General features: G+C 39.6%; 1 protein-coding gene and 2 pseudogenes across 4 annotated transcripts in view; all 3 read right to left on the reverse strand.

The window, feature by feature from the left end:
• The window catches only part of RAD52 (RAD52 DNA repair protein), a 120,157-nt gene that overhangs the window by 63,949 nt on the left and 28,301 nt on the right, over positions 1 to 27,907 (reverse strand). The gene's annotated exons all lie outside the window — the stretch shown is intronic.
• Positions 11,453 to 13,621, reverse strand: LOC144297687 (WD repeat-containing protein 31 pseudogene; annotated as a pseudogene).
• LOC144297782 (U6 spliceosomal RNA) lies at positions 25,931 to 26,026 on the reverse strand (annotated as a pseudogene).

Consider the following 27,907-nt stretch of genomic DNA (forward strand, 5'->3'; position numbering starts at 1 on the left):
TTACTTGAGCATGTTTGTCTGGACTTATTCTTACTAGATTTAAGGAACATTAATGAGACTGGAACAAAAATAGAGAAGCAAATTTTTTTAAAGAAAAAAATTTATTTAGTTGGTTTAAATCGTCTTATGCTTCCATGTGAAATGTGTGGGTTCTTTCTGTTTTGCAGACAATGCTGTATAAAATGTCAGTTCTGAATATTTTACCAGCTAAGGGCTCCTATAGTATTTAGTAATAGCTAATATGTATCATTAATTCTTTTATTCATGTTTCATCAAATAAATACATATTAAGATACTCCTTTGTGAAAGGCCCTAATCTAGGCACTGAGGACAGAGCAAAGAACAAAGTCCAGGCTTTCATGGAGCTTGTATTTTAGAAGGCAGAAACATAATAAACAAGTAAACAAATAAATATGTAGTATGGCTGGTAGAAGTAAGTGCTATTAAAAAAATAAGGCTGAAGCTAGAAAGTGATGACAAAAATGGTAACATTTTATTTATTTATTTTTTAAAGTTTTTAAAAAAGTAATCTCTATACCTGATGTGGGGCCCAAACCATGACCTTGAGATGGAGAGTCACATGCTCCACCACCTGAGCCAGTCAGGCGCCCTAAAATGGTGCTTTTTTAGATGGAGTGATTTCTTGGGAAAGGCATCTGATAAGGTGACATTTGCAAAGAACTAAATAAAATGAGTATTAGTATAGGGAAAACTGCACTCTTCCTCCTGTTGCATATCTCCTTTACTCCCATAAAGCTGTCATACTTGCTTCTGATAACAGATGTGCGGGTTTTCCACACATCAAGCAATTCTCTGCAACACCAGCTGGGTGTTCTACAACTCAAGTCATTTCTGACACTAAACTGAGTTAGGCAGACTCCACAGTTAAGGGCTCAGTCCTGTGAGATTGCTCATCACTTCAAACTCCTATTGCAAGTAGAAGGTCCCCAGGTTACTCACCATCTTTCCCAAGTTGGCTGCAAAACCAGGGGTTCCCATGATCCCCTCTTTGGATTAAATCATTTTCTAGAACAGCTCAACAGAAATCAGGGAAACACTTATGTTTACTACTTTATTAAATAATAAAGGCTATGATAAAGGATACTGATGAACAGCTAGTTGAAGAATTACATACAAAGAGGTTTGGAAGAGTCCCAAGCACAGGAGCTTAGGTCCTCATGAACTTGGGATGTGCCACCACCCCGACACATGGATGTGTGCACCAACCCAGAAGCTCTCCAAACACCACTTTTGAGCTTTATATGAAGACTTCCTCATGTAGGTATATACAATGATCATTAAGTCAATCTCCAGTCCCTCTCCCCTTCCCAGAGGATGAGGGGTGGAATGACAGATCTTTCTGGTGATGAGCCTCCATCCTGAAACTATTCAGAAGCCCACCAAGAGTTACCCAGTTAAAACAAAAGACGTTCCTGGGGTGCCTGGCTGGCTCAGTCAGTAGAGCATGCGACCCTTGACCTCAGGGTTCTAAGTTTGAGCAGCACATTTGGTATAGAGATTACTTAAAAATAAAGCCCTAAAAAAAAAAAAAGATACTCCTATTACCCAGGAAATATCATGTTTTCTAAATCTCTGTGTCAGGAACCCAGAGTCAAAGATGAAGTATTTTTTTTTTAAAGACTTTATTTATTTGTTCATAGAGATGCAGGGAGAGAAAGAGAGGCAGAGACACAAGCAGGCTCCATGCAGAGAGCCTGATGTGAGACTCGATCCAGGGTCTCCAGATCACGCCCTGGTCTGCAGGCAGCGCTAAACCGCTGCACCACCAGGGCCACTCAAGCATCAAGTATTAGAACGAAGGATACTGCTGGTGGTCTTGTCACTTAGGAAAATACAGTGGTTTTAGGATTTCTGTCCTGGGAACCGAGAACAAAAACCAATATATATTTATGTTTTTTTCTTTCTTTTTTTCCCCTATCTTTATCCCATTGTACACATTTAACACGTATAATGTGATAATTTGATATGCTGTGAAATGATTACCACCGAAAGGCTGGTTAACACATTCATCATCTCACATAGTTATCTTTTGTGTGTGTGTGATGAGAACTTTTAAGATGTACTCTCTTAGCAATTTTCAAGTATACAGTGTAGTATTAACTAGAATCACCATGCTATATATTATGCCTCTAGAACTTATTTATCTTATAACTGGAAGACTGTACCCTTTGACCACCCTCAGCCATCCTTCCCCTTCTCCCCTTTGCCACCAATCTACATTGTTTCCATGAATTTAGTTTTTTGGGTTTTTTGTTTTTGTTTTTGGTTTTACATTCCACACCTAAATCAGATGATATAGTATTTGTCTTTTTCTGTCTGACTTATTTTACTAGCATAATGACCTCAAGATCTATCTGTGTTGTCACAGATTGCAGGATTTCCTTATTTGTAGCTGAATAATATTCTATTTTATTTATACAGCTGACCTTGAACAACATGGGTTTGAGCTGCATGGTTTCATTTATTTTCACCCGGATTTTTTTTTAAAGACTTGAGAGCAAAAGGCATGAGACATTTATTTACAATTGTCTCCAAAGGATCAAATTGTAGGTGACTGGCACAGAGGTCAGGCCTGCTGCCCTCTGGGTACATGGGGAAGCCTCCGAGGCTATCAGCAGCCCTGAGTCGATTCCATGTCTTGGCAGCTGAAAATAATGCTGCAATGAGCACAGCGGTGCACGGTATCTTTTCACGTTAGTGTCGTCTCTTCATTTGGATAAATACCCAGAAATAGAATTGCTGGATCATATGGTAGTTTTATTTATTCCACATAAGAAGGAAAGCCATGGAAGGATTTTAATCAGAAGAGTGATATTACTTACAAAATTTTTAAATTATAAATTTTAAAAGATCTTACTTGCTGCTATGTTCAAACTAAAGGGGGGCAATGATGTTATACCGGAGACTAGTTAGAAGCTTATTTCAAGAATCTGGATGACAGATGATAGTGACCTGAGCTGGAAATGGAAGAGTTGGACAGAACTATTTCTTCTGAAGGTATAACTCAAAGATTTACTGACGCATTGGATACAGGCTGGGAGCAAAAGAAGTCGAGAATTTTTCTTTAACTTTATAAAATTTTCAGAGTGACTTTTGTTTTAATCATAAATATTACTCTTAATTGTTGAGTGGGTTATTCAGTGACTAGAATTAAAGCAATGTAGTCAAACTTATTACATATGTATTAGCACTTGTTTCTACTTTTGAGCCTCTGAAATAATGTTTGCATTTACTATTTACAAAGACAAAGGGTTGGGGCACCTAGATGGCTTAGTCAGTTGAGCGTCTGACTCTTGGTTTTGGCTCAGGTCATGATTTCACAGGTCCTGAGATGGAGCCCTGCGTTGGGCTCCGTGCTCAGCAGGAAGTCTGTTTGAAGATTCTTTCCTTCTGCCCCTCCCCAACTTGTGTGTGCACACACACCTGCATATGCTGTCTCTCTCTCAAATTAATAAATCTTAAAAAAAGAAGCCAAAGGTTTTTTTTTTTTTTCATTAATAAACACAAGGATTCACTGAGGGATATGCTATCTGTTCTACAAAATGTACTGATTATTGGCCTTTGAGAGAAATGTCCAAATCAGTCTAAACAAAGTTGTTAAACTAAATTTATTTTTTTATTAAATTAATTTTCATATTGCCACTATGTTAAGTTGACCTCTTTTTGGGCAAAAACAGGTTTTCCCATCTTTTCCATTGTCTCCTACAAATGATTCCTGAAAGGATTAAATATAGTTGCTTTGAAAAGTAGGATTGAGCAAATTCTGAGTAAAAGTTTCTCATCAATCTCTTTTTTGAAGATATTAGCACATTAGGGGTACCTGGCTGGCTCAGTTGGTAGAGCATTCAGCTTTTGATCTTGGGGTCATGAGTTCAAACCCCAGGTTGGGAGTAGAGGCTACTTAAAAAATAAAAGGAAAAGAAAAAATATTAGTGCATTTTAGCACAATGTGAACTACATAGATTACTAGTTTTTACCTACATGCCCCAATTTTTAAATATTTGATATTTTGGATAGACATCTACAGAAAATGTATCATATACACCTTTTTTTTTTTTATAATTTTTATTTATTTATGATAGTCACACAGAGAGAGAGAGAGAGAGAGGCAGAGACACAGGCAGAGGGAGAAGCAGGCTCCATGCACCGGGAGCCCGACGTGGGATTCGATCCCGGGTCTCCAGGATCGCGCCCTGGGCCAAAGGCAGGCGCCAAACCGCTGCGCCACCCAGGGATCCCTATATACACCTTTGCTTTCTTTACAGAAGATTGGTACACCTAATTTAACATTTTCTTGATGTCTCAGGGTCTGTATTATTAACAACTATTATTAGTATGTATTGTTATATATATATTTTAAAGATTTTATTTATTTATTCATGAGAAACACAGAGAGAGAAAGAGGCAGAGACATAGGCAGAGGGAGGAGAAGCAGGCTCCATGTAGGGAGCCCAATGTGGGACTCGATCGCGGGACTCCAGGATCACACCCTGAGCCGAAGGCAGACACTCTAAACCACTGAGCCACCCAGGCATACCTTAACCAAAATTTTTCCTGAAATTCTTATAGTTTGGCCTATTAGGAATGGTGGTTGACAAAGATAATTAGCTGTTGGATTAAAATAACAACTGGAGGGGTGATGTTGATCTTGGGGTTGTAAATTTGAGTTCCATGTTGTATGTAGGGATTACTTAAAAAATAAAATATTTTTAAAAAATGACAAAGAATAGCAACAATGTAGGAACTATGAAACGTTGATTTAGAGAGGCAGTTGGGAGCGGGCATTAGGAGGAAGTGGTTGCAAATGGTAATTTAAAGTAACATTTAGGAGTAGGTGACTCATGAGATAAGGTGGTATCTGAAGAAAGTGAACTAGTAACTGAGTTTGGATAGGGTATCATAGCAATTTTAATGTTATATTAACTACTTTTCTCATTGATAATCAAAGCCAGGCATATTCCTTGCTGAGACTTTGGGTTATTCATATATATATATATATATATATATATATGTATATATATATACATATATATGGCTGTATCGAACTACTCTCATCCTATGAAAATATAATTATATGAAGTTACTCAAGCAGAGACATATAATCCATATGTATACATTCATAAATTACAGGATACAAAAGACATTGTGAGGAGAGGCATGATATTTTTTTAATAAGGCATAGTTATGAAGGCAGAAAAATGGCCTCTCCCTCTAGTGTGAGACTCTTTAACTAAGATAAAAACTAATAAGTAGGACTTAGAATCCTACACTTGTGGGGGCCAGTACGACACTTAATAGAGGAAAGTAGAAAGCAGTGTTTAGAATAGGTTATTAAGTTCACTTTTAATTATAGTTAGCCAAGATTAGGTCAGAGCCACAAAGGTGAATAAACCTGAGAAAGCCTGTGGATGAGATTTTAATTTTTTTTAAAGTACTATTTTTATTATATTATATTAGTTTATTTAAACATACTATTGATGGTTATAAATAAATATGGAGGTCACCTGGCTGGCTCAGTCAGTAGAGCATGTGACTTGTTTTTGTTTTTTTTAAGATTTTATTTATTTACTCATGAGAGACAGAGAGACAGAGACAGAGACAGAGACAGAGACACAGGTAGAGGGAGAAGCAGGCTCCATGCAGGGACCCAACGCGGGACTCAATCCCGGGTCTCCAGGATCAGGCCCTAGGCCGAAGGCTGCACTAAACTGCTGAGCCACCCAGGCTGCCCATATGAGACTCTTGATCTCGGGTCATGGATTCGAGCCTCACATTGGGTGTAGGGATTACTAAAAAAAAATAAACTTTAAAAATTTATGGAAAAATAATCACATCTGCTAGTCTTTTCTGTGAAATTTGTGGGAAAGTTTCAAAGTATAATGCCTAGCAGGAGCATCTTATAACTAGTACCCTCTATCTAATTGTATTAATTATTTTGGGAAGCAATTTGATAACATATTAAAAAGCCAAAAAATGCTTTTTTTTCAATACTCTCATTTTGGAAATAAATACAAAGGAATTAATCATAAAATATGGAAGTAATATACATAAAACTTGGTACATGGGATCCCTGGGTGGCGCAGCGGTTTGGCGCCTGCCTTTGGCCCAGGGTGCGTTCCTGGAGACCCGGGATCGAATCCCACGTCGGGCTCCCGGTGCATGGAGCCTGCTTCCCCTTCTACCTATATCTCTGCCTCTCTCTCTCTCTCTGCGTGACTATCACAAATAAATATAAATAAATAAACAAACAAATAAATAAATAAATAAAACTTGGTACACATAAAGCTTGAAGCAACCCAAATGTCCAAATCTTATTTGCTCATTCATTTATTCTTTAAGCAATTTTTTTCTAAGTACCAACTATGTTCCAAGCACTAGGGGTAAAACAGGGACTAAAAAGAAAGTTCCTCTCCTCACAGAAATTACATTTCAGAGGAGATAGAAAATAAACAAAGAAGGGACACCTGGGTGGCTCTGTCAGTTAAGCATCCACCTTTGGCTCAGGTCATGATCTCAGGGTCCTGGAATGGAGCTAGTATTGGGCTCCCTGCCCAGAGAGGAGTCTGCTTCTCCTCTCTTTCTGCCGCTCATGCTGTGTACTCTGTCTCAAAGAAATAAAATAAAATAAAATAAAATAAAATAAAATAAAATAAAATAAAATAAATCATAAAAAAAGAAAATAAACAAGGATGACTGGGTGGCTCAACGGTTAAGCGTCTGCCTTTGGCTCAGGGCGTGATCCTGGGGTCTGGGATCGAGTCCCATGTCAGGCTCCCTGCATGGAGCCTGCTTCTCTCTATGCCTGTGTCTCTGCCTCTCTCTCTCTGTGTCTCTCATGAATAAATAAATAAAATCTTAAAAGAAAGGAAAATAAACAAACATTTTATATATATATATATATATATACTATTTAAGTATATCGGATGGAGAAAAATGAAACAATAAGGGGGACACAGAATAGATGAAAAGATGGCTGTTCACTTGTTTGCTTGTTTGTGTTTTTTTTTTTTTGTTTGTTTGTTTTTTTATTGTCCCTGCATGTAGAGAGCTGGCTGTTCTGTATAGGGAATCAGGGAGGCTTCAGGGATGGTGACATCTGAGATCTGAAGGAAGTGAGGAAACAAGCCTTGAAGGTATCTGGCAGAAGATGTGCCCATCAGAAGGAGCAAGTCTTGAAGCAAAAGCATGCTTGGCATTATTGAGAAATAGCAAAGAACTCAGTGCAACTGGAGCAGAATGAACTAGAAGGAGAGTAGTGGATTAAGGTCAAAGAGAGAGGACCAAATTGAATAGGAATGATAGGCCTTATAAGAATTTGGATTTTACTATCAATAAGGCTGGAAGCCATTGGAGTATTTTGAGTACAAAGGTGATATAATATGATCTAAGTTTTAAAAGGATGGTGAAGAGGGGGAAAGAAAGTACAGAGAGCAGTCAGGGAACTATTTAAATAATCCTAACAAGAAACCACAGTGGGTTGGGTCACGGTGGTGATAATAGGGTGATGAATGAGGTTGGATTCTGAAAGTAGATTAAATGTGACGGACAAGAGAAAGGAATTTAGGAGGATGCCAGCCTTTGGTCTAAGTAGCTGGAAGGATGGAGTTGCCTCTACTGAGATGGGGAAGAGGTGGGGAGAATGGATTTGGGGGTAGAAAGCAGAAGTTTGTTTTTGATCATGTAAGATTTCAGACGCCATGTAGATAGCTGTAACAGCAGGTTGATGCCTCACTCCTACCCCCCTTTGGCTATACCACCATTGTGCACTTAGGACAGCCTGACCCACTGCCTGCACCTCCATTTCTTGGCCAGGGGGCTTTCTCAGACTAAGACATTCTTGAAAAACACAACACAGCACAACTCAATACAGAACAATACAATACACAGACTTCCTCTTTAATAAGAGAAAGGCACACGTGGAGAAATCTCTTTGCCCTTCCTTGCTCCCTGCTTTCTGCTTTAGAATATATTTGTTTGGAAATATGATGATTGGTGGTATTGCAATCATCAGAGAAATTCCAAGGGAATGGAAGAGAAGCCAAGCTCTGGCATTGTAGAAATAAACCAATTTTAGCAACCACTTATCTCCAGGGTGCCTGCAATGTGAGAGAAACAAACTCTTTGTATTTAAGCCACTGTAAATCAGGTATTTTCTTACTTAACAGTTGAAAGCATTCCTAACTGATGCATAATGATCGTAAATATAATCTAGCTAACGTGATCAAGTACTAGTCTAAGCACTTTACATGTATTGTCTCATTTAATCCTTATAATAACTTTGTGAGATAGTTACTATGATTTCTTTAAAAGATGTATTCATTTATTTTAGGGAGAAAGAGAGAGAGAATGAGTGCACATGCATACAGGAATGGGAAGGGCAGAGGGAGAAGGAGAGAGAAAGAATCTCAAGCAGACTCCCCGCTGAATATGAAGCCTCATGGGGTGCTCCATCTCACCACCCCGAGATCATGACCTGAGCTGAAATCAAGAGTCAGAGGCTTAGCTGATTGTGCCACTCAGGCGGTGAAGTAGTTACTATTATTATCTCCACTTCAGATAAGGATATTGAAGCATGGAGAATTAAGGCATAATGTGAACCCAGGCAGTCTGATTCCAGAGCCCTTGCCCAAAACTACTCTGCTATACTACCTTCTAGTACTTGTGGTTCTATAATCTGACATAAAACTATAACCATAAACGTTACTGTGGCAAGCTTTTTTTTATACTTACAATATGGACATTTATCAAGTATAAAAAGCTTCAAATATAGAGGGTAAAGTTAGATCTGCAGCCAAATAGTGACTCAAAATTCTCATACTCTTCTCTGCAATTTTGGATTTAAAATGTTCAGTCAGGAAGCATCTGCCTTTGGCTCAGGTCATGATCTTGGGGTCCTGGGACTGAGCCCTACATCCCTGTTCAGCAGGGAGTCTGCTTCTCCCTCTGCCCCTCCCCCTGCTCATGCCGTCTCTCTTTCTCTCTCTCAAATAAATTTTTTTAAAAATCTTTAAATCCCTGGGTGGCGCAGCGGTTTGGCGCCTGCCTTTGGCCCAGGGCGCGATCCTGGAGACCCGGGATCGAATCCCACGTCGGGCTCCTGGTGCATGGAGCCTGCTTCTCCCTCTGCCTGTTTCTCTGGGCCTCTCTCTCTCTCTGTGACTATCATAAATAAATAAAAATTAAAAAAAAATCTTTAAAAAATTTAAATGCTTTAGGATATACTTAAAGCAAGTTTATCTTATCATTATGCACATGAAATAGGTAATAAAGGAGGATTTCAAGCTATTCAACCAGCCAGTATGCATCCTTTACCTACAAGTCCCAAACCAGAAGTCACCAGAAGTGAATGATGTCAAATGGAATTTGGGGATAGGAGAAAGATACATAGGAACCTAAGGTTGACCTCACTTTTCCCACTGGCCTCTGATGCATTTCCTCACTCCTGTTTATAGCAGAAATTCTCTAACGAATTGCTAGTTCTCAGGATTCCTGGGTAGCTCTGGTTGAGCATCTGCCTCCTCCTGGAGTCCTGGGATTGAGTCCCACATCAGGCTCCCTGCTTGGAGCCTGCTTTTCCCTCTGCTTGTGTCTCTGCCTCTCTCTCTCTCTCTCTTTCTCTCTCTCTCATGAATAAATAAACAAGATCTTTTAAAAAATTTTTAAAAAGAATTGCTAGTTCTCACAACTTACATTGCTACTCCATTTCCATTCTCTCTTGAGCCGATCAAACTTTCAACTTAACCACCTGAATAAACTGTTCTTGTCATCTTGATGTTTACATCACTAATCCAATGTCTATTTTATATATATATATATATATATATATATATATATTTTTTTTTTTTTTTTTTTTTAAAGTAAGCTCTAAGCCCAACATGAGGCCTTAACCACATGACCACTGAGCCAGCCAGGTGCCTCCCCCAACATCTATTGTTAATCCTCATCTTATTAATTTATCAGCAGCATATGGCATAGTCCTCAGCCTCTGTGGCTGGTTCTTCAGTTCACTGGTCTCCACGTTGGAAGTTTCAGTGTTTGGACTTCATTTCCACTCATGCCTTTGGTGTTCTCATCTTGGCTCAGTTTCATGCGCTGTGGTGGATTAAAACTCATCTGGCAGTTGAATATCATGCAGTGAGTAACCTCAGGTGATGCCATGTGAAAGAGAATAATTGCCCATTTGAGACAGGCTTAAATTTCCGATTCTCAAAATTGTGAGCTAAAAAAAAAAGTTATTTCAGAGACTAAATTTTAGGTTAACCTCTCTCTTTCTCTCTTTTTTTTAAAGATTTTATTTATTCATTCATGAGAGACAGAGACAGAGAGAGAGACAGAGAGGCAGAGACACAGGCAGAGGGAGAAGTAGGCTTCCTGTGGGGAGCCCAATGTGGGACTCAGTCCCAGGACTCTGGGATCCCGACCTGAGCCAAAGGCAGGTGCTCAACCACTAAGCCACCCAGGCCTCCCAGGTTGGCCTTTCTTGTTGCGATAGATAATCAGAAGAGAGAATCATCTTTTTTGCTGATGACCCACAATTGCCTGAATGCCTCACCTGAATTCCATATTTAATTGCATATCTGACATTTCCACTTGGATATGTCTTATTTGGGATTCTACCAGAAGCAGACTCCAAGATGAGGATTCAGATGCAAGTAGCTTCACCCGGAGGTGATCTCAAGAAACACCAGCAGAGGAGAGGGGAAGTGAGATGAGAGAGAAGGCTGAGAATAATGGGTGTGTTATTAAGCCAATTATCACCGAAGAAAACTGCTTCATGCTATTGGGAAACTCGGAGAATTAATGTAAAACATGTCTCTCATAGTTTTCACACTCAGAGGGCAAGGGAACTGGAACATGCTAACTTGTGTGAGTCACTGGTTGAGGGCTGCTCCTGGGGAAGTGAATTCCCTGAAATCAGCTGTAGGCAGAGGTTTAAGAAAAAAGCCCTCAGGCAAAGAAATGATAACCCTGGGAGTGGGGTGCACACTGAAGTGGGTAAATTGAGGAAATATGAGCAGGACTCTAACAGCATTTGCTAGGACATTAATATTTTAATGATTCCAGGACAATTGTTTATTGTATTGTTCTTGTTGTTACTGTTTAAAGATTTTAAGTAATCTCTATGCCCAATGTGGGTCCCAAATTTACAACCCTGAAATCAAGAGTTGCACATTTCACTGGCTAAGCCTGCCAGGCGCCTCTCCAGAACAATTATTTTGTAGAATGTTCTATATACTGGCTGCTGTGAGATAGTGTTCCATGGTCTCACACTTCTTTGTGACTTGTGAGAAGAAGCACTAACTGTCCTTCTGCTCTGGATTACCTAATCCAAAGATACTTGGATAGTGAACAGCCTTGGAAGCTAATGTCTCCCATCAAGACAGGCTTGTTTACTTTTACCATAGTTTAATAAAGTAAATATCTCTCTAAGGCAAAAGTTAGGCATGTTTGCTTGCAGCCCATTATAAAAAATTTGGGCTCCTTGAGTTTAGGATTCCTCTCCCGTAACAACATATATTACGTGCAGGTATTACCTAGCTCTTGTATCATCCTGGAGGAACTGGGGCTTGGGAAACTGGCACAAGAGAATGACTCTGTGATTACTATTATTGCTGTCCAATAGTATAAAGCACCATTCCTCATAATAATATATTTATTTGTTTTCTCTATCCTACAACAAAGACAAAATAATTTCAGAATTACTATTCCATTGATGCCATCAACAAAAAATCTAAGTAATTTTCAAAATATCTTTTCTTTTCTTTTCTTTTCTTTTCTTTTCTTTTTTTTTTTTTTTCAAAATTTCTTTGCTGAGCCTGGGTGGCTCAGCAGTTAAGCACCTCCCTTCAGCCCAGGACATGATCCTGGAGTCCTGGGATCAAGTCCCACATCAGGCTCTGTGCATGGAGCCTGCTTCTCCCTCTACCTGTGTCTCTGCCTCTCTTTCTCTCTGTCTCATGAATAAATAAATAAAAATTTTAAAAATTTCTTTGTAGTTATTAGAATATATATATTTAAACTTTATTTCTGTTCATACGTTAGTATGCTATTTAGAACAATGATATAATGTTAAGTGGAAGAGACAATAGTGGCTTTGTCTTGTTCCTGATTTTAAAGAGAATGATTTTAATGTTTTCCCACTAAACGTAATGTTTGCTATGAGCATTTTTATTTGTTTTTAAATTATTATTTTTTACTTTAAGCATTTTAAAAAATAATTGGTCTTTTTCCTAAGTAGGCTCCACACTGAGCGTGGAGCCCAACATGGGGCTTGGACTCAAAACCCTGAGACCAAGACCTGAGCTGATACCAAGAATTGAATGCTTAACCGACTAAGCCACCCAGGTACCCCCAAAATAGCTTTGTATTAGATTAAATTTCTCCTCTGTAATTGTTTTGCTAAGAGGTTTCTTTGCCTTTGTTTTTGTTTTTGACTTGCCATGGTTGATATTGTTCAGTGAAACATCTTTTGGCCTCACAAGGCTGCCACTTCCCACAGTTCCAGCCCTCAGCTGTGGTCCCCTCTGAGTAGATGAATTCCCCTGCTGAAACTTGCATATCATAAGGAGACAGTGCCACCAACAACCAGGGAAGTCAAAGGTCCTAATCTATCCAGAGACAAGGTGAACAGGCAGGCTCCAGTATACTGGTTCCCAATTGTCACTTTGCAGTCATATGATGAAGTAGCAATGATAGGCATGAAGGCCAACAGGCTTGGTAGAAAGACACAGGATGCAACAATCTGAAAATGCCTCTTATATTCTCATATTCTGTTCCACGTCTGCCTTAGGTTCCACAATGTGGCTTCACAGCCTTCCCTCCAAAGCCATTGCTGCAGGAGATACACTTGTGTTTGTCCTCACTGACCTCAAAGTAAGTCTGAATATGCTGCTTTGCAGGAAATGTATGAGGTATCTGCAGCCCCAACTGTCCCATAATCTGATGGTTTTATCCTTAGAAGTCTGTGGTTCTTAGGGGACCCAGCACAGGTAAGTGAGCAGGTTCCTGGAAATGGAGGCTCTCTCTGTGCACCGTCCCGTCCCAACATCCCACAGAAGCAGGGTGTTGTCCCAAAAGCCAGGGCCCAGGTGTGACACGCCTGGACTCACAGCCAATCCAGTGACCACCGTGGCATTACGGAAAACTGTTGCCTTGGTTGTGAAAGACCACACAAGTTCCACATCATGACCATCCTGTCACAACAGATGCTGAAGAACTGGCTTGATTTGTGAATACAGGCTACCTTAGTGATTTCTTTCATTAATGTCCTCTGAGCCTTTGATCACATTTCCGATTTTCCAGTTTTGGCCACAACTGTCTTATCTTTTCCTCTGGAGACACACAGGTCTGAGTTCAGAGCAGCAACAACAGAGACAGTGTCCACGTGGGCTGGGCTATACTCCCGACAAGCTTTAGTTAGAATTCCCTCTTGTATATTTCCATTGGGCTGTATTCAGAAGTGCTGTGTTTGAGTTTACTTTGCAGTTTACTGCAGAGAAAAGACACAAAACCTTCTGAGAAAGAATTGATTTCAGATGGCACCTGAACAGCAGCATCCCTAGTGGCTGCTGAAAGTTGTGCTCCCCACAGACCAATAGGATTTTCTTGGGGCACCTGGATGACTCAGTTGGTAGAGCATGAGACTCTTGAACTCAGAATTGTGAGTCTGGGTGTAGAGATTGTGAGCCTGGGTGTAGAGATTACTTAAAAATATATATATTTTTTTAAATAGGATTTTCTTGATGAGCTGCCATACTCAATCTCAACACCTTGTAATGTTTATCCTTTGGAAAATATTTCAGGCAGCTGCTTTCTAATCTCTGTGATTATGGAGGGCTGGCCAGGCAGGGAGCTGAGGCCAGTAGGACACAGAGTGGAGGGCATCCACAGCTACCATACTCCACAGCCTCTCGTGCTTCTTAGGCCCCAGCAGGGAGGTATATTGCTAGGACAGGAGATGTTTTGCTAGAATTTTTTTTATCAGAAATGTGTATTGGATTTTACCAAATATTATTTTGTGTACCTATTGATAGATTTTTTTTCTTTAATATCTTAATGTGGTAAATTACATTAATTTTCAAATATTAAAATATATTTGTACACTTGGGTAAACTCAACCTAGGTATAATACATTATCTTTTAAATATATTGTCATATCTGGTTTGCTACTAACTTATTTTTTTGTACCCTTCTTCATGAGTATTGCTCTATAATTTAATGTTCTTATACTGCCCTTGTAGGGCTTTGGTATTAATATTTTATTAACTTCAGTAAATGAGTGGGACTGGGCATTTTCTAATTCTGTTTTTTATAAATTCTCTGGAAGAGTTGAAAATAAGTTTAAAATGCTTTGTTCCTTAAATATTTTGTAGAACTGATTTGTAAAAACTTGTGGACTTTTTTCTCTTAAATGAAAGAGTTTTTACTACCAATCAAATTTCGTTTTTTTTTTTTTTAAGATTTATTTTATTTATTTATTTGAGAGAGGGAGAGAAAGAGAGAGAGCACAAGCAGAGGTGGAGAGAGAAGCAGGCTCTCTGCTGAACAGGGAGCCCGTTGCCGGGGCAGACACTCAACCGACCGAGCCACCCAGGTACCCCTCAAATTTCTTTGTTATAGAAACAGTCAAGCTTACTATTTCTTCTTCTATCAGCTTTGGAAAGTTACAAACTATGTGTATTTAGATATCTCCACGTGTTCACTAATTTCTTTGATCACCATATTCCTGTCTTTCAGAACTTTTTCTAGGATTATTTTTTTCTGAAGTATCATTTATCCTTCCCTTCAGTGAAGATCAACTAGTAATAAACCCTGTGCTCTTGTTTATTTGAAATGTCTTTATTTTGTCCTTAGTCTTATAAAATAAAATAGTGTTACTTAAGGAGGGCATGTGATGTGATGAACACTGGGTGTTATGCACAACTCATGAATTACTGAGCTCTACCTCTGAAACTAATGATGTACTATATGTTGGCTAATTGAATTTAACTTTAAAAAAATTAAAAAGTAGTGTTACTAGATGACAGTTATTTTATCTCAGCACTTGAAGATATTATCCTGGCTTCTGGCTTCCCTTTTGTGTTAACAAGTCTGCTGTTATTCTAATTACTATGACTTTGTAAATAAGCTGATTTTTTTTTTTTTTTGGTCTGATGTTATGGGTTGAATTGTATCACTCAAAAAGGTATATTAAAGCCTTAAGCCCTAGTACCTAAGAATGTGACCTTACTTTGAGATAGACAATTGAAGATATAATTAGTTAAGATAAGGTCATATTGGATGAGTAGTCCATTAATCCAATATGACTGGTGTCCTTTTAGGAGAGGAAAAGAGATGCAGAGACACAGATGTATGAAGAGATAACACATGTTGATGGAGGCAGAGATTGAGGTTTTGCAGCTGTGATCCAAAGATTGCTAGCAAATCATCAGAAACAAGGAAGGATTTTCTCCTATCAGTTCAGAGGAAGCATGACCTTGTGACACCTTGTTTTTGGACTTCTAGACTTCAAAACTGTGAAACAATAAGTTTCTGTTATATTAAGCCACCTGGTTTGTGGCACTGTGTTACAGCAGCCCTTAGGAAAAGAAATGAAATTAATTTTAAAATATTTTGTCAGGGGACAGGAGAGAAAATGAGTGGAAAATGTCAGAAAGGGTGACAGAACATGAGAGACTCCTAACTCTGGGAAACAAACAAGGGGTAGTGGAAAAGGAGGTGGGTGGGGAGATGGGGTGACTGGGTGACGGGCACTGAGTGGGCCACTGGACAGGCTGAGCACTGGGTGTTATATGTTGGTTTATATGTTATAAATTGAACTCCAATAAAAAAATATGCAAAAAAATATGTTGTCAAAAAAAAAAAAAGGAAGAAAGAAAGAAAAAGTATTGTCTTTTATGTTGTCAGTTTCGCTGGAATTTTCTGGGTTAGATTTTCTTTTTACTTCATATTCTTAGTGACTTCTGATGTGTGGATTTATGTTTTTTATCAATATGGAAAATCCTCATTCATTATATGGATATAAGCTCACCTCCATTCTCTCTCTCTCTCTCTTTTTTTTTTCTCCTCCATTCTCTTGATTCTCTTTCTGGGACTTTAAGTATATATTTTTTTTTTAAGATTTTATTTATTTATTCATGAGAGACACAGAGAGAGGCAGAGACACAGGCAGAGTGAGAAGCAGGCTCCCTGCAGGGGAGCCCAATATGAGACTTGATCCTGGGACTCCAGGATCACACTCTGAGCCAAAGGCAGAAGATCAACTGCTGAGCCACACAGGCATCCCCTCTAAGTAGATTTAAATTAGGGAACTGCCTCATGTCCTTGGCCTGTCATATTTTCATCTCTTTGTGTCTCTGTGCTGCTTTCTAGGTAGAGGTTTGTGGCATAGATGGATAATTGTCATTCCTTAGTCACTTTCTCCATATTCAATTATAAAACTTCTTAATTTTGATGGATCCATGATCATTCACAATAAAAGCTGTATTTCCAGTATTTCCAGTTTGCTTGAGCAAACACTGATTGTGGTATACAAGCAGAAATGGTGTGCACAGTTAAAAATAGGAAAAAAAAAAGAAAAGAAATGGTGTGCATAATTTTCACAAAGTCTCCTTTTTGCCTGTTTGTATATCTTATTTGGAGAAATATCTATTCACATTTTGTACCCATTTTTTAAAATGGGGTTGTCTTTTTATCATTGAATTTTAAGAGTTACTTATATATTCTAGATATTATATCAGATATACGGTTTGTAAAATTTTTTCCCATTCTGTGTGCTGTCATTTCACTTTCCTGGTAGTGTCTGAGTTAGTCTACTAGGGCTGCCATAACAAAATACTACAGACTGGATATGACCTAATTTAACCTTTATCACCTTTTATTTTTTTTTTAAAGATTTTATTCATTTATTCATAGAGACAGAGAGAGAGAGGCAGAGACACAGGCAGAGGGAGAAGCAGGCATCATACAGAGAGCCTGACGTGGGTATCGATCCAGGGTCTCCAGGATCACGCCCTGGGCTGCAGGTGGCGCTAAACTGCTGCGCCACCGAGGCTGCCCCCTTTATCACCTTTTATTTATTAATTATTAATTATTAATTAATTATTTATTTATTTAAATTTTTATTTATTCAGAGAGAGAGAGAGAGACTGAGAGGCAGAGACACAGGCAGAGGGAGAAGCAGGCTCCATGCAGGGAGCCCGACGCGCGACTCCATCCTGGGTCTCCAGGATCAGACCCCGGGCTGCAGGCGACGCTAAACCGCTGCACCACCGGGGGTGCCCCTTTATCACCTTTTAAAAGGCCCTGTCTCCAAATACAGCCACATTGTGGGTTAAAGCTTCCACATATAAATATTAGGAGAACACAGTTCTGTCCTAAACAACTCTACCTTCTGGGTACCCAAAATTTATATCTTTTTAAAATGCGAAATACATTCACCCCAATACCAAATTCTTAACCCAGAAGCAGCTCTATGTCAAAAGCCTCATCTAAATATTATCTCAACCAGGTATGGATGAGACTTGAAATATGATTGATATTGAGGCAAAATTCTTCTTTCAGCTTTGAGCCTGTGAAACAGAAATTCTGTGCTTCCAAGATAGAATGGCGAGATAGGCATGCATAGACATTTCCATTTTATTTTTTTCAAGATTTATTTATTTATTTTTATTAGAAAGAGAGAGAGCGAGTGCACACAGGCAGGAAGGTTGGGAGAGGGAGGAGTAGACTCTCTACTGAGCCGGGAGCCCAAATGGGGATTTGGACTCAATCCCAGGGCCCTGGGATCATGACCTTAACCCAAGGCAGATGCTTAACTGACTGAGCCACTCAGGCACCTGCATTTTATTTAAAAAATTTTTTGTGTGTTTATTGTTTTTGTTTTAGAACAATTACTTATTTTTACTTAGGTTGTATGAAATGCAATTGGGAGAAAATACTTTGGAACACAAACCTACAGATTAAATTAGGGACATAGATAAATGCTGCAGACATCAGTAGTTTATTGTTTGTTTAGTCCAAACACATTCAAAATGGAAATTCAAATACTTTTCCATCTGAAACAATTAAACTAGATTCCACTAGCATATAATGCTTAAGACAGATAGTAATAAAGATGATAATCCATTGTCTTCGATAACTGCTAAAGCGAAGATGGTAAAGCCAGTTTGGTTGCCATAGTGTCATAAGGATAGATTACCATCAAAAAAAAAAAATCAGCAAATAACCATAATGGTCAATGAATATTTTTATTCTGGTTCACTGAAAAGGATACAAAATGTTAAATGTCTGCAGTACTGCAGGTGAACAATCACCATGTAAACTTCTCCATGTGATGTTTTAATGTTTTATTCATGGTATGTAAAAACTGAAGCTGAGTGGCTCTTTACTCTAATTTTCTAATACACTGAACATTTCTCATTACTTTTGGTGCCAGAACAGTTTTCATGGGTGGCAAGGCAATATCCTGGATTGGAAATTATATATATGTTTAAAATGGGAAGGAAATAAATAAAAGGGTAGAGGAAAAATATTCTATAAAACAAAATGAAACACAGCACTGACAATAAACCACTTATTTAAAAGTAGTTTGAATAAAGCCTTCAAAACTCAAAAGCAATTTTCTGGCAAGAACTTCAAGTACTATACATCAGAAAGTGTAAAAGTGTTCCAATAGGAAAAAATCTTTAAGTGCCCCTAAGTGGAAATTATGAGAAGTCTATGTCCCCAGAACATATGCAACAGTGCAAGTCTTTTTTCCAAATGGAAACCTCATTCGAGAGGGGAAAAAGGACAGATTTAATTTCACTTATATTGCCCAGTACATGAAAAACAAAATATGTGCATCATTTGCTAGCTTGCTAAATAGCAAATGTTTCATAATTCAGAACTAATTTGCTACTACAACATTCATATTTTAAAAGAGAAATCAGGATGCCTGCGTGGCTCAGTCAGTTAAGCATCAGCCTTCGGCTCAGGTCATGATCCCAGGCTCTTGAGATTGAGTCCAGAGTCCAGCATCCAGCTTCTTGCTCATCAGGGAGCCTGCTTCTCCCTCTGCGTGCTCTTCTGCCTGCTTACACTCTTTCTCTCTGACAGATAAACAAAATCTTAAAAAGTAATAATAATAAAAGAGAGAAATCAGAAAGAAGAAAGGGGGAGGTGTGGATCCAAAGGAAGTCCAAAATTTAGCAAGATAATTCCATTAGATTTTAAGGCTCAAGAGTAATCTCGTTTGGCTCAATGCTTTGCCTCTGGAGCTCCAGGGGTGGCAGCATCATCTTCTTGTTTCTGGGCAATAACTTTGTTCCTGAGGGACTGGTTGGTAGCAGCCTGACCCACTAAAACTGAAGATACAGCCTTGACCCCCTAGGCCTGTATCCTCCAGACTCATGGTAGGAGTGACAGTTATGCTTATTTCTGAACAGCTTTTGGTGCTATTCTTCCCTTTTCTTTAAGGATAATGGGGACTGGCAGCCACATAGTTCAATTTTTTTATTCTGTGGAATCCCAGAAGTCCAACAGGATTCCTTTATTTTGTTGACTCTGTCCCCTTTATTCCAAGCTGGCAGTGCTTCTGCTGTTATAGTTCCATCGCTATTCCTAGATACTTCTGAGATGGCTGATTAAATCTATGAATCACACTATCAGGAGGAAGAATTTTCTCTACCTTTAATGTCCTTTTGGCTGGGCTAAGAATCAAATTGATAGGAGACAGATTAACAAAGGAAAATCAAATTTAATAGCATACATACAGGGAATCCACATAGACATGGATTTTCCAAAGACAGTGAAGCAATATGATGCTTGTATGAACAAAGGGAAGGTATCTGAGGATCCAAAGTGGGGAAAGACCATTAGCAGGAAGTTGAAAGATGCTTGAAAAACCAAGGTTACCTTATTATGTAGGTAAGTTTCTTAGGTAAAGAGAAGTCTCTATTAATAGCTCTTTTCCTGGTTCAAAGAGTCAGTTGAGGGGGAGGTGAAAAGCTTTTTATGAATCTACTGGGTTTCCATTGTGTTTAATTCAAAACAGTGTTCATGCCAAAGTGGCCTGTCTTCAGGCAGCCTGCCCTCAGGCAGCCTGCCCTTGGACCCTACAGCACCTATGAACTCTTTATCATACGATTTTCCAGCCACCCCTTTGGTGTGCTTTCTAGAATATACCTTTTCTTTTTGTAATATGGATAGTAATTAGGTACCGTGCCCAATTGCAACATGTGTGTGTGTGGGGGGGGTTCCCACATCACCAAGGAGCAATTTTCCAGAAACCTGTTGGATATCTTACAATTCAATTCAATTCTGACAGTGTCTACCCAGAGATAATATCAGATTCCACAGATTAAGGGCTCAGTCCCACAAGAGTGCTGTCCTACTACTCTTTTCCCTGCTCCTTCATATGCCAGATGCAAGCCTATGTTATTACCTGTGTCTCTGGCCAACTGGCTACAAATTGGAGGTTCCAGTGATCCCCTCCAACTCAGGATGCCATCTGCAAGTTCAGATTGTTATCTGTACTTCTGAGCAGTTGGCTGTAAATCAGAGGTTCTCTCTCTCTCTCTGTGTGACTATCATAAATAAATAGAAATTAAAAAAAAAATAAAAAAAAAACTATATATATTTGTGAGAGACACAAAGAGACAGGCAGCAGAGACATAGGCAGAGGGAGAAGCAGACTCCATGCAGGGAGCCCAACGTGGGATTCGATCCCTGATCTCCAGGATCATGCCCTGGGCTGAAGGTGGTGCTAAACCGCTGAGCCACCCGGGCTGCCCTAAATATCCATTTTTGAAACAACAGTCTCTCTTCAAAGGCAATCTGGGCCTTTTCTAACATGAACCCCAAAAATCTTCCAGCCTCTATTCACAAACCAATTCCAAAGCTACTTCTACATTAAAAAAAAAAAAAAAAAAAAAAAAAAAAGATTTTATTTACTTATTCATGAGAGACAGAGAGAGAGAGAGAGGTTGAGGCAGAGGGAGAAGCAGGCTCCATGCAGGGAGCCGGACATGGGGACATGGGACTCGATCCCAGGACCCCAGGATCACGTCCTCGACTGAAGGCAGCGCTAACCGCTGAGCCACTGGGGCTGCCCTACTTCCACATTTTTAAACTATTGGAGCAACACCTCACTTCTCAGTATATAAATCTGCATTAGTCTGGTAGGGATATCATAACAAAATCTCATTCAACAGCAAAAATTTATTTCTCAGTTCTGGAGGCTGGGTATCCAAGATCAAGGTGCTAGTAGGTTTGGCCAGCTTGTAGATGGCCATCTTCTGGTTGTGTCCTCATGAAGCCTTTGCTTTATGCTTATCCCCCAGGTGTCTCTTCCTCTTCCTACAAGGACACTAGTCCTATTGGATTAAGGTTTCACTCTTACAAGTTCATTTAAATTTAATTACCTTTGGAAGGCCTTTCTTCAAATATGTTGAGGGTTTGGGAAAGAGTGAGGAACTTTGAAGGAACACAATTCAGTCCAAACCAGTGTACTTGAAGTACAAGAGATAAATTTTTTTATTGTGGTAAAATATATACAACATAAAATTTACCATTTTAACCATTTTTAAGTGTACAATTGTATGGCATTAAGTGCATTTGTATTGAGATGCAATCATCACCACCATCATATCCAGAACTTCATCTTTCCAAACTGAAGTATGCAAAGTACTCTAATTCCTAAACACTAACTCCATATTCTTCCTCCCCCAAGTCCCTGGCAATCACCTTTTTACTTTCTGACTCTATGAATTTGAGTACTCTAGGTATCTTATATAGATGGAACTGTACAATATACAGGCCTTCTGTGGGTGGGTGATTTCACTTGGCATAAGGTCTCCAAGATTCATTCATATTGTAACATGTATATATGCTGTCAAATGAGCACTACATTGTAATATGCTAAGATTTCCTTCCTTTTTAAGGCTGAATAATACAAAAGTTTTCCATTTTGGTGAAGTCTAATTTTCCTATTTTTTTTTGTCACTTGTATGTTTGGTTTTATAGCTAAAAAAACTATTGCTTAATCCAAGGTCACACAGAAATATACCTATATTTTCTCTGAAAGTACTATAGTTTTATTTTTATTTTTTAAAAATATTTTATTTATTTATTCATGGGAGACAGAGGGAGAGAGAGAGGCAGAGACACAGGGAGAGGGAGAAGCAGGCTTCATGCAGGGAGCCTGACGTGGGACTCGATCCTGGGTCTCCAGGATCCCGCCCTGGGCTGAAGGTGGCGCTAAACCGCTGAGCCACCAGGGCTGCCCAGCACTATAGTTTTAACATTTATATTTAGATCTATGGTCCATTTTTTTAAAAAGATTTTACTTATTTTTTATTTTAAAAATTTTTTAAATGATTTATTTTTTATTTTTTAAATTTTACTTATTTATTCATGAGAGACATGGAGAGCGAGAGGCAGAGACACAGGCAGAGGGAGAAGCAGGCTCTATGCAGGGAGCCTGATGTGGGACTTGATCCCAGGACTCCAGGATCATACCCTGAGCTGAAGGTGGACGCTTAACTGCTGAGCCAACGAGGCATCCCCTATGGTCCATTTTGAATTAAATTTTGTATGGGTGAGGCAGGGTCCAGTTTCATTCTTTTGCACTTAGATATACAACTGTTACAACACTCTTTGTTGAAAAGACTATTCTTTTCTCATTGACCTGTCGATGTTTTTATTAAAAATTGTTCGTAAATGCGTTATTTCTTAATACTAAATTCTATTTCACTGGTATATATGTCCACCACTTTTCCAGTATTACATTATCTAGATCACTGTGGTATTTATTTATTTATTTATTTATTTATTTATTTATTTATTTATTTATTTATTCATGAGAGACACAGGCAGAGAAGCAGGCTACATGCAGGGACCCTGATGTGGGACTTGATCCCAGAAGTCCAGGATCACGCACTGAGCCGAAGGCAGATGCCCAACCGCTGAGCCACCCAGACATCCCTAGATCACTGTGGTTTTGTAGTCAGTTTTGAAATCAGGAAGAATAAGTGTTTTCTTTTAAGGATTATTTTGCCTATCTTGCATCCCTTATATTTCCATGTGAGGGACTCAGCTTGCCAATTTTTGGAAAAAAAAAAAAAGGCAGCTGAGATTTTAATAGTATTGCATAGAATCTGCAGAAGAATAGGGGAGTATTGCCATTATAATACTTTAAGTCTTCTGCTACCATATCTTGATGAACTACCTAGATTAATGATGATTTAGCTTACTTATAAATCCTGTTCCTTGTGTCTTCCTACCCTCTCAAAATAGACTAACAATTCCTTGTTCCTCCATTGGTTACTTTTTCTACTTCTAACATGCATTTTAAAACCAGAAAAGTTCTGCCAATAATAATCTCTTGAATACTTTTATCTTTACTTGTATCTCTTTCTCCCTAAGTTCCACATCTTTAACTGTCCACTCTATTTTTACCTTTATATCAATAATGGTATAATGTTTGAACTTCAACATTTTTCAAGGTTGTTTTTTCTTTGTTATTGCTCTGCACTAGTAGACACTTTAAGCTCTGGGAAGTTTTCTTCCACTATTTTTTTTAGTAATTTTCCATCTTTTATTTACTTTGCTTTCTCTTTCTCCTGTAATATTAGTCCTCTTGGATTGATTTTCTTATACTTTCTTTTGCAATTTCCATCTCTTTGTGTATTTCTTCTTTTATTATTTTTTTATTTTAAAAAATATTTTATTTACTTATTCGTGAGAGACACAGAGAGAAGCAGAGACATAGGCAGAAGGAGAAGCAGGCTTCTTACATAGAGCCCGATGCGGGACTTTTTTATTTAAATGCATATTTTCCAATTTTATTCCATATCTAATGAATCAAAATTGGTGGTGAGGTGAGTGGGGATGGGGGTAGGACATTTTTAGTTTCAACAAGCACTCCAAGTAGGTCTGATCTACAGATCTCTTTTTCCTTTTTTTTTTTTGTATATATATATATATTTTTTTTTTTAAAGGAAGATTTAATCACAGACGTAGAATTACTTTTTTTTTTTATGATTTTATTTATTCATGAGAGACACAGAGAGAGGCAGAGACACAGGCAGAGGGAGAAGCTGGCTCCATGCAGGGAGCCTGACGTGGGACTGGATCTCGGGTCTCCAGGATCAGGGCCTGGGCTGCAGGCGGCGCTAAACTGCTGAGCCACCCAGGCTGCCCCTGTATATAATTTTTTTATTGGAGTTTGATTTGCCAACGGATAGCATAACACCCAGTGCTCATCCCGTCAAGTGTCCCCCTCAGTGCCCATCACCCAGTCACCCCAACCCCCCGCCCACCTCCCCTTCCACCCCCCCTTGTTCGTTTCCCAGAGTTAGGAGTCTCTCATGTTGTCACCCTCACTGATATTTCCCATTTTCTCTTCTTTCCCCTTTATTTCCTTTCACTATTTTTTATATTCCCCAAATGAATGAGACCATACACTGTTTATCCTTCTCCGATTGACTTACTTCCTCAGCATAATACCCTCCAGTTCCATCCACGTTGAAGCAAATGGTGGGTATTTGTAGTTTCTAATGGCTGAGTAATATTCCATTGTATATGTATAGGTTCGGTGTCCACTGATGCGGGACTTAATTCCCAGGCCCAGGATCACACCCTAAGCCAAAGGCAGATGCTCAACTGCTGAGCCACCCAGGTGTCCCTTCTTCTTCTTTTAAAGTCTATTTATTTATTTATGTAATCTCTACATCCAACATGGGGCTCAAACTCATGATTGGGAGATCAAGAATCGTGTGCTTTTTTGACTGAGCTTTCTAGGTACCCCTGTATTTCTCCTATTTTAAAAAATTTCATTCACTTACTCTTTTAACAGTTCAAGTGAATTTATAATTTTGGCGATTTCTTATTTATGATTTCAAGACCTACCTTTTATTCATGGATAAATAAATAAATAAAATACTTCATCTAAGTATACTGAATATGATATTCTTGTTCACAGGTGTAATGAAAGTCCATGAGTATCCTAATTATTTTTCAAGTTCTGTGAAGTTTCTCTATTTCCTCTATGGCCACTTTTTCTGTTTATCTTTCTTCCCTCCCCCTAAATTGAAACTGCTTTTAAATATCAAATAATCTAATCCTTGGTTGTCTGTTTATGTTTAAGATGAAGTAATTGGAATGCTGATTAGAAACCTTGTGAACTTGGGAGGGTCCTGCCAACTTGTACAACTTCACTCAGGGGTGAGTGGGTAGAGAAATAGCTATTGTGCCAGAATGAAGACGGCTTTACTCTTAGACATTAAATGCTCAAATAGCCACCTAGCTCCTCCCCAGAGATTATGAGAACTCTTGATTTTTAGCCTGGAATAAATGCCTAGGGTACTGTATCCAAGATAAGGAAGGGTTCTTCTGTTCTATATAGAAATGTTTATTTCACTTCCCTATTGGCTGTAGCACCTCCTGCACCTATTACACATTACAGTTTCTTTCATTTTGTTTAGTCAGACTGTACTCACTTGGTGTGTAAATTAAGAAAAAATTATGTCTTGGTGGTCTCTTCCCACTTTCTATTATGTATGAGTTTCGTATCATTTTAACGGGTCTCAGGAAGAAGAGGTAATGAATGCATGTGCTTAGTTAGCTAGCTTTTAAAAAAATTATTATTTTTAAATTTTAAAAGATTTTATTTGAGAGGGAGAGAGACGGAGAATGCGAGCAAGGGGGCAAGAGCAGGGGAGGGAGAAGCAGAACCCTCCCCCACCCCAACAAGGAACCTGACAGGGGCCTGGATCCCAGGACCTGGCATCATGACTTGCGCTGGGATCATGACCTGAGCCAAAGGCAGACACTTAACCAACTGAGCCACCTAGGCTCTCCCAGCTTATTTAAGTATATAAAAAAGTATATACTGAAGTATAGTTGACAACCAATGTTACATTAGTTGCAAATTATGGAATGCTTCATTAATTTGAGTGTCATCCTTGCACAGGAGCTATACTAATCTTCTAACATTTCAATTTTAGTTTTTTTTTTTTTAAGATTTTTAGTTACTTATTCATGAGAGACACACACAGAGGCAGAGACACAGGCAGAAGGAGAAGCAGGCTCCATGCAGGGAGCACGATGCGGGACTGGATGCCGGGTCTCCAGGATCACACCCTGGGCTGAAGGCAGACGCTTAACCGCTGAGCCACCCAGGCGTCCTACATTTCAATTTTAGTATATGTGCTGCCGAAGGGAGCACTCAGCTGGCTTTAATTAAAAAAATACTAAACGTAAGTTTTTTTTTTTTTTTTTTTTTTTTATGATAGTCACACACACAGAGAGAGAGGCAGAGACATAGGCAGAGGGAGAAGCAGGCTCCATGCACCGGGAGCCCGACGTGGGATTCGATCCCTGGTCTCCAGGATCGCGCCCTGGGCCAAAGGCAGGCGCCAAACCGCTGCGCCACCCAGGGATCCCTAAACGTAAGTTTAAAAAAAAAAAAATCTGGGGCAGAGTCGGGAATAAGAAAAAACAACCAATGGGAGGGAAAAAAAGAACCCCACAAAAAACAAACCCCCTCCCAAAACATAAGAAAACAAGCTGCCAAAATTCTGAGTCTGTGATATTGCTAGCACCCTGTTGTATGTATAACTTAGTGCTTAGCATACTAACCCACACATTTTAGTGATATGTTGGATCTCAGACGTCTAGTTCACATCCCATTTTACAGTTAAGAAAAGTAGAACCCAGAAATAAAGTGATTTTCCCTGGATCATACAAGTAGAAAGTGGCATAATGGAAACTAGGATGGGCCTCCCACTTTTCTTTTACCTCACCACCCTGCCGGGGAGTAACAGGATGAGTAAATCAGCAGTTAGATGAGAAAGATCTTGAAAAATAGTGGAAGAAGGATGGCTTTATTCTGGGGGGGGGGGGGGGGGGGAGGGGAAGGCCAGATGTCTAAAAAACTGAAGTATTTTAGGATGCTTATTTGGCAGCTATACAACCTTCTCTGGCAGCAAGCACAGTCTTAACAAATGGTAGGCATATGTTGAATGTACTGAAGGGGGCGACTATACAGCGGGACGGGGAACTGCAATAATCCAAGTGCGTGGTGATCTGGGAGGGAAGAGAGTCTGGGCGGGATGAAACAGTAGAATTTGGTGAATGAATGTTAACATTGAAGAGGGACGGGAAAATGTTAGTGGAATTATGGAGTGCAAATTGGTTAACTGTGGTGGAGAATAAGTAGGGGTAAAATGACGAGTCTACTCCTTGTAAGGCCATTTTAAATTATTCGACGCAACGGAAAACGCTGGGGCCAATGTAATTCACAGCACTCCTACCTTCTTGGTTAAGGGATAGTTTACCTACATTCTTAAATAATAGGTGCAGTTGCCCTCTTTGCGTGACTCCGATGGAAGAAAATCGACTGCAATTCAGGACAAGAAAATTGGGTTTCCTGGAATGAAGTACCATTTGCCCAGCGGACTCGCCTAGATGCTCCGAGGGCCGACGAAGGCAACGTAGCACCGCAAGGGGCACAGGGCACAGCTGAACGTGCACCTTAAATCCCGCCGGCGCTCTTCCGCCCCGCGGAGCTCCCACAGAAAAACCAAGCACCCCGTTGTAGGTCTTCTGCGACGCCTGTTTTTCCCTGAGGTCTCGTGGGCAGCCCCGCGGCCACATTCGCAGAAGCAAAGGGTGGAGGAAAATACAATTTCCCCGGACAAAGGGCTGCCACTGCAGCCGTGGGAGCGCAGCCCGGAACGCACGACGACCTCAGACCCACTCCGCGGCGGCGGCGGTCCCGGGGCTGGCGGACGGCCCCCCGGAGCAGGGGGTGGGGCGACCCTGGGGTTCGGGAAAGCTACGACTCCGCTCCTCGGGCCCTGCCAGCCCGCTTCCTACGGCAAGCCCAAGGAGACAAACGCCG

This window comes from Canis aureus, chromosome 25, assembly GCF_053574225.1.
Source record: "Canis aureus isolate CA01 chromosome 25, VMU_Caureus_v.1.0, whole genome shotgun sequence".
Lineage (NCBI taxonomy): Eukaryota > Metazoa > Chordata > Mammalia > Carnivora > Canidae > Canis > Canis aureus.